This window comes from Triticum aestivum, chromosome 5B (genome assembly GCF_018294505.1).
Source record: "Triticum aestivum cultivar Chinese Spring chromosome 5B, IWGSC CS RefSeq v2.1, whole genome shotgun sequence".
NCBI lineage: Eukaryota > Viridiplantae > Streptophyta > Magnoliopsida > Poales > Poaceae > Triticum > Triticum aestivum.
The window spans coordinates 307,092,753-307,100,360 of NC_057807.1; positions in this window are offsets into that span (position 1 = coordinate 307,092,753).

Genomic DNA, 7,608 nt, shown 5'->3' on the forward strand with positions numbered 1-7,608 from the left:
TAGTTATCAACTAGAGGGGGGGGGGGTGAATAGGCGATTTTTAGGAAAGTCTTCAAAACATGGAAGTTTCGAAGACAAACGATAGAAACAACCTAATTGATATGCAGCGGAAGATAAACTACAACAAGCAAGCCATAATCAAGTATGCAATAGCATTAACGTTTGAAGATTAATAGCAGCTAGGTAGTAGGATCAGGATGGAAGATAGTATGAAGCCAATCAATAATGGTAGTCAAGCAATGAAGTCAATCGGATAAAACAATAAGCAATGACTTCACGAAGACAAACTCAAAGTAAAGGAGGGAAGAGATAGAACCAGTTGCTTGTTGAGGACACATGATTTGTTGGACCAGTTCCAGTTGCTGTGACAACTGTACGTCTGGTTAGGGAGGCTGAGATTTAACTCAGAAGACCGTGTCTTCACCTTATTCCCCTTGAGCTAAGGTCACTTAGTCCTCGCCCAATCAATCTGGTAAGTCTTCAAGGGAGACTTCCAAACCTTCACAGACTTCGTTCACTCGGCAATCCACAATGACTCTTGGATGCTCAGAACGCGACGCCTAACCGGCTAGAGGATACACAGTCCTTAAGTGTAATAAGTCTTCAGGTCACATAGACAGAAAGACTTCAGTGATGCCTAACACTCTTTGGCTTTGGGTGTTTGGGCTTTGTCCTCGCAAGGATTTCTCTCTCTCAAATGCTTCGAGGTGGGTTGCTCTCAAACGACAAAAGCCGTATACAAACTCTGAGCAGCCACCAATTTATGGTGTAGGGGGTGGGCTATTTATAGCCACTAGGCAACCCGACCTGATTTGTCCGAAATGACCCTGGGTCACTAAGGAACTGACACGTGTTCCAACGGTCAGGTTTCAAACACACACGGCAACTTTACTTGCACTACAAGCAAGCAAAGCTGACTCATCCAACTCTGGATAAGATTTGCTCTCATTGTCTTCGCTCGAAGACATAGGATTTGGGTTGAGCATCACTTCAGTCACTCTGACTTAGTTCACTTGGACCCCACTTAACAGTACGGTGGTTCCTATGACTCAACAAAGAAGAAAGGAAACGACGAAACCACACAGTCTTCGCGTTCCATTGTCTTCACGTAATGTCTTCTCATGTCATAGTCTTCAATATGAATCTCTTATCATACCACCGTTGTCTTCAATGTCTTCATACATTTTTAGGGGTCATCTCCGGTAGGTAAACCGAATCAATGAGGGACACTACCTGCGTTATCCTGCAATTCTCACAAATGCATTAGTCCCTCAACCAACTTTGTCGTCAATACTCCAAAACCAACTAGGGGTGGCACTAGATGCACTTACAAATTTCAATAAAATTTCCCTTGGCAATGCAATCCAAGAGTTGTCTATGCGTCATATTTAGCCCAACATAAAAATTGCAAAGAAGAATTCTAAAGTTCACCTCTAGGGTGCACTTGCGATAAGATTCCATCATCCTATACCAAGCATCTTTTAAGTTTTCTCCTTGACTTTGCTTGAAGTGAAGAACTTCAAACTCGGGAGACATAGGAGCGGATAAGGAACTAGCCATAACGACAAGGTAAACGATCTAACACACGAGCAAACTGAAAAAGGGCAAGCGAAAAAGAGAGGAGGAGATTGGGAAAGAGAGGGCAAATAAAACGGCAAGGGTGAAATGGGGGAGAGGAAAATGAGAGGCAAATGGCAAATAATGTAAATGTGAGGGAGATGAGTTTGTGATGGGTACTTGGTATGTCTTGACTTGAGCGAAGACCTCCCCGGCAATGGCGCCAGCAATCCTTCTTGCTACGTCTTGAGCTTGCGTTGGTTTTCCTTTAAGAGGAAAGGGTGATGCAGCAATAGTAGTGTAAGTATTTCCCTTAGTTTTTGAGAACCAAGGTATCAATCCAGTAGGAGGCTCCCCAAAAGTCCCACGCACCTACACAAACAAACAAAGAACTCGCAACCAACACAATAAAGGGGTTGTCAATCCCTTCACGGCCACTTGCGAAAGTGAGATCTGATAGAGATAGTATGATAAGATAAATATATTTTTGGTATTTTATAATATAGATGCAAAAAGTAAAGATGCAAATAAAAGTAGATTGAAAGCTTATATGATAAAGATAGACCTGGAGGCCATAGGTTTCACTAGAGGCTTCTCTCAAGATAGCATAAGTATTACGGTGGGTGAACAAATTACTGTCGAGCAATTGATAGAAAAGCGAATAATTATGAGATTATCTAGGCATGATCATGTATATAGGCATCACGTCCGCAACAAGTAGACCGACTCCTGCCTGCATCTACTACTATTACTCCACACATTGACCGACTCTTGCCTGCATCTAGAGTATTAAGTTCATAAAGAACAGAGTAACGCATTAAGAAAGATGACATGATGTAGAGGGATAAACTCAAGCAATATTATATAAACCCCATATTTTTATCCTCGATGGAAACAATACAATATGTGCCTTGCTGCCCCTGCTGTCACTGGGAAAGGACGCCGCAAGATTGAACCCAAAGCTAAGCACTTCTCCCATGGCAAGAAAGATCAATCTAGTAGGCCAAACCAAACTAATAATTCGAAGAGAATTGCAAAGATAACTCAATCATACATAAAAGAACTCAGAGGAGATTCAAATACTTCTCATAGATAAACTTGATCATAAACCCACAATTCATCGGAACTCGACAAACACACCGCAAAAAGAGTTTACATCGAATAGATCTCCACAAGAGAGGGGGAGAACATCATATTGAGATCCAAAAAGAGAGAAGAAGCCATCTAGCTAATAACTATGGACCCGAAGGTCTGTGGTAAACTACTCACAACTCATCGGAGGGGCTATGGTGTTGATGTAGAAGCCCTCCATGGTCGATTCCCCCTCCGGCGGAGCGCCGACGAAGGCTCCAAGATGGGATCTCGCGGATACAGAAGGTTACGATGGTGGAAATTGTGTTTCGTTGGCTCCCTGGATGTTTTCGGGGTACGTAGGTATATATAGGAGGAAGAAGTATGTCGGTGGCCGCCTGTGGGGCCCAGGAGATAGGGGCGCCCTCCTGTCTCCTGGCCGCCTCGCAAGCTTCTTGACTTGCACTCCAAGTTCTTCGGATCACGTTCGTTCCAAAAATCACGCTCCCGAAGGTTTCATTCCGTTTGGACTCCGTTTGATATTTCTTTTCTTCAAAATACTGAAATAGGCAAAAAACAGCAATACGGGTTGGGCCTCCGGTTAGTAGGCTAGTCCCAAAAATGATATAAATGTGTAAAATAAAGCCCATAAACATCCAAAAGGAGTAGTATAATAGCATGGAACAATCAAAAATTATAGATACGTTGGAGACGTATCAGATACCCCCTGATTTCCGTTAATAGAAATCATTAGATGTCCACAACACTACGCCCTGCCTGCTACATAGGTTTCATTCATTACTAGTTTTAGCAAAGTGCTCATGTCATAGCTACTGAATACATCACGAGTGCTACATACACTGCAAATAAAGAGACAATCATCCTACCGAACACATCGATTTTGCCCATTATCTTCACAAGCTCTTTCATCTCCCCATTGCTGTCAAGGCCGTTCAGTAGCTGTTGCTTGGCCATGATCAGAGGAACTGCATCTTTAACCTTGTGCTCTGCATCTTCCTGTTCTGCCGTTCCTTCAGTTACTTTTCCAACACCCCAACCTGCTGGTATTGGGATTCCTCGGGTAACCAAATAATCAGCGTAGTTGCATTCCCCCACATCAGCAACTTCCCAGAAATACAAATCACCCGAATCTTCCCTTTTCTGCACGAATCAAATTGGAAGATCATCAGCCAAACTATTAAAGAAATCAGCAACTGAAAGCAGCAGAACAACACTTAAACATATTCTTACCCCATGATTCGGGCATTTGTAGAAGACTCGGCCAGGGTTGAGGATTGTGGTTGAGACGCGACGGATGACTCTGCGTGATTTGCAATAGTGGCACCACACCAACGGCAGCGGGTTGCGATGAGCAATCGACTGTGGTGCGCGTGCCGGCGGGGGTGTGATGAGACCCACATGCGATGGTACGGGTGATGACTTGGCGCATATATGGTTGTTGCCTGCTGAGGAGCAGGTGGACGAGCAGCCAACGGACATGGTTGCTGCAGCCAGAGCTTCTGATGCTAGGCAAAGTAAGTAGAGAAGAGGAGAAGTGAACGTTGGATATGTCAGTTTCATTACTTGCAGAGTAGCATAGCACCATATATAGTCATAGTCTAGGTTTGGATTCGAACCAGCTACAGGAGCATGTCTCTATTTTTTCTAAAACTCAGCAACGTCTCTTTACTGGTACACTAGCTTGTTCTGTACGCCTTCCCAAGTCTTTGATTTTCTTTCCCTTTTTTTGCGAGGAAGGAAGGAGGACAAAATTGAGAGTTCCTGGGACTCGAACCCAAGACCTCTCGGTTGAAAACCAAGGGTGCTAGTCACTTATGTGGCGAACGTTCCCTGGGAGGAGGACGACAGACGAACGCATTTTCCTCGTAGTTTTAGTTGAGACACAAGATCAAACGATCGCAGTTTTGGGAATGTTATCAGGCGAACGAGCCTGGTTTTTCTTTTCTTCCTATATATAAAAATGTATGCTACTTGGTGTCGGCTTAGTCAACAAACGATTGTGCCAACCTTGACCGTTGGATTGACATTCAACGTCTATCGTGTTTCTTCAGTCTCTTCTTCCTCGAGCCGCCAAAGCCAAACCAGCGCCGGCCGGACCGCCTACTCCCACCTCCCACGGCTGGCGGTGCTGCCGCGCATGCATCATGGCCACATTGCACCCTAAAACTCTACGCATCTTCCCCGGCTCCTGTTCGTTCCCGTCCGAGGCCTCACCATCGTCCTCCGTCTTGGTTCGCTCGCCGCGGCGCCGCCCTCCGGTGTTGTCAACATGGTCAACAACCGAGAGGGATTAAGGAGATGATTGTACATGGTGAGGATGATAGTAGGGACCCAGCAGGGCGCGCAGTAATTTTGTTATTTCGGGACGGAGAAGGGTATCAACTGGGTTGTGCGGGACCTGTGGCCCATCTAGCCCAGGCTTTTATTTCATCTGTTTAGCACATGACCAGCCCAATTTATTTTTTTACTTTCTGAAAATGGCTAGCCAGCTATTTTGCTTTTGCAGAATAACCAATGTAGGCCTACTTGCTTTTCTATGCCCTGCTGGGCCGGAAATCTTTCAAGACGAGGAGGGATGCATTTTGCCTAGAAAATGGGCTATAAGTAATAAAAAATGGGCTATAAGTAATAATAAATGGGCTGTAAAATGAAAAAATACAGCAAACAGGCAATTAGTTCCAAAATACTTTTTCTTTCGGATTTTGATATTTTGAATTTCATTGTTTTTATGCGGGTAAAATTTCATCGAATGATTCCTCCACCTGACAGCTAGGATCCACCAGAAAGGCCTTTGTATTTCGCGAAAAAACGTTCCCCCCGCTGACAGGTCGGACCCACCAGCTATATTTTCGCATGCAAGGAAGTGCCTCCTTATTTTCGCACGCAAGGACCCACCAGCTATGGGACCCACCATAGTGGGAGGCTGACTTCTGGGCCAACTAAGTTGACGGGGACGGAGGGCTTTGTCAACTTAGTCAATATGAACGATTCTAGCTCCAGTGACCGTACGATGTCCATCCAACGGCCGTAGTGCTTCTTCAACCTCTGGTCTTCTTGCTCCAGCCGCCCAAACCAACTTCGGTCGTGCCACGTGCTCCTGCCTCCCGTGGCCGGCTGTGATGCCGCGGAGGCCTCACCGCCCCCTACTACTCCCACCGCTGGCCAGGCCATCCCTCTACTCACCTCCACCCCCTGTTATTCTGCGGCGACGCTAGCCTCACACCGCAGCCGAACCAGTGAACCCTCGTACTCCTTTCCGCGCGGACTTCCACTACCGCGTCTTCCCTGGCTCCGTGTCGTCCCCTTCCTAGGCCTCGCCGTCGTCCACCGCCCTGGTGCTCTTGGTGCGGCGTGGTCAACGTGGTCAAGGAACGACTTCCATCGGAAGAGTACTGTACGTGGAGAGAGTGACAACTGGGTCCACGGCGGCCGCAAGGAAGTGCCTCCTTATTACGTGCAAAATAATTATTCCTCCACCTGATAGCAGGGACCCACCGGACGGGCCACTGTATTTCGCAAAAAAACATTTCCCCCTGACTACTGGGACCCACCAGCTACATCTTCACACGCAAGGAAGTGCGTCCGGGCAAAAAAAATGATTCGCCCCCCTGACTGCTGGGACCCACCAGCTACATCTTCGCACGCAAGGAAGTGCCCGATAGTTGGGACCCACCTGGTCAAAGCGTACGTAGCGTTGTCATTCTGGTCGCGAACGTGTACGTACATACTGGTCGATGTACAGGCGCACACGTGTCGTAGTAGAGGCACGCATGTGTCATAGTAGAGGCGCGCACGTGTCGTAGTAGAGGCGCGCACGTAGCATGTACACGTACGTACAATGGACAGGTTGCAAGAAAGTAAATACGGCCACGTATGTACATACGGGCGGGGTCTCAAACACCTACTCGCGCATACGTATGGACATGGCTCGTGTACATGGCTGGGTCAGAATGGAGAAACAACGTCGTCGTCGTGTTCATGTTGAGGTAACAGAATGCGTCGTGTTCATCGGGAGGCAACAGAATGCGTCGTATTCATCGGGAGGCAATGGAACGCGTGGGAGCCAATCGGCTTGGACGGAACAGGCGATGGAAACGAGGCCTGGCGTACCGCAGAATGGAGGAAACGACCTTGTGTTCGACCGGCCACGTTAGAAACGGGGTCCTGTTGATTGGGAGGGGTGTGGCACTGTAACGCCCCGGATTCGATGCGCCAGGTGTCTGCCAGTTATTTGCCATCGTTGCCATGTCATTTGCTTGCGTGTTGCATTTTATCATGTCATCATGTGCATTTCATTTTGCATATGTGTTCGTCTCATGCATCCGAGCATTTTCCCTGTTGTCCGTTTTGCGATCCGGCACTCCTATGCCCTCCGTGTTCCCCTTTTCTCTCCTGTTGTGAGCGGGTGTTAAACGTTCTCGGTATGGACCGAGTCTTGCCAAGCGGCCTTGGTATAGCACTGTAGACCGCCTGTGAAGTTTCGTGCCATTTGGAGTTCGTTTGGTACTCCAACGGTTAACCGCGTAGCCCGAAACTCCCCTTCTCTTTGCAGCCCAACAGCCCTTCCAAAGTGGGCCAAAACCCATCTAACTCCCCTCCATGCTCTTGGTCGTTCGATCACGATCGTGTGGGCGAAAACCGCTCCTCATTTGGAGTCTCCTAGCTCCCTCTACCTATATAAAGGCCCTCCCCTTCCATTTTCGCGGATGAAACCCTAGCCTAGCCTCCCTCTCGCCCGCCGGACATGTCCGTGCACCGTCGGACGTGTCCGCCGCCCTCAGCCACGTCATCCGGGCCAATCAGAGGCCGCCACCTTAGCCGCGCCGCCGCCCGCGCCCAATCGCGTCGCGCCACGTCGCTCCACCGGCCCCCTCTCTCTCCTCCGCCGCCGCGCCACCCGGGGCCCAGATCCGGCCCGCCCCGGGCCGAACCGGGCCGCGCCGGGCCCGCGCCGCCCGC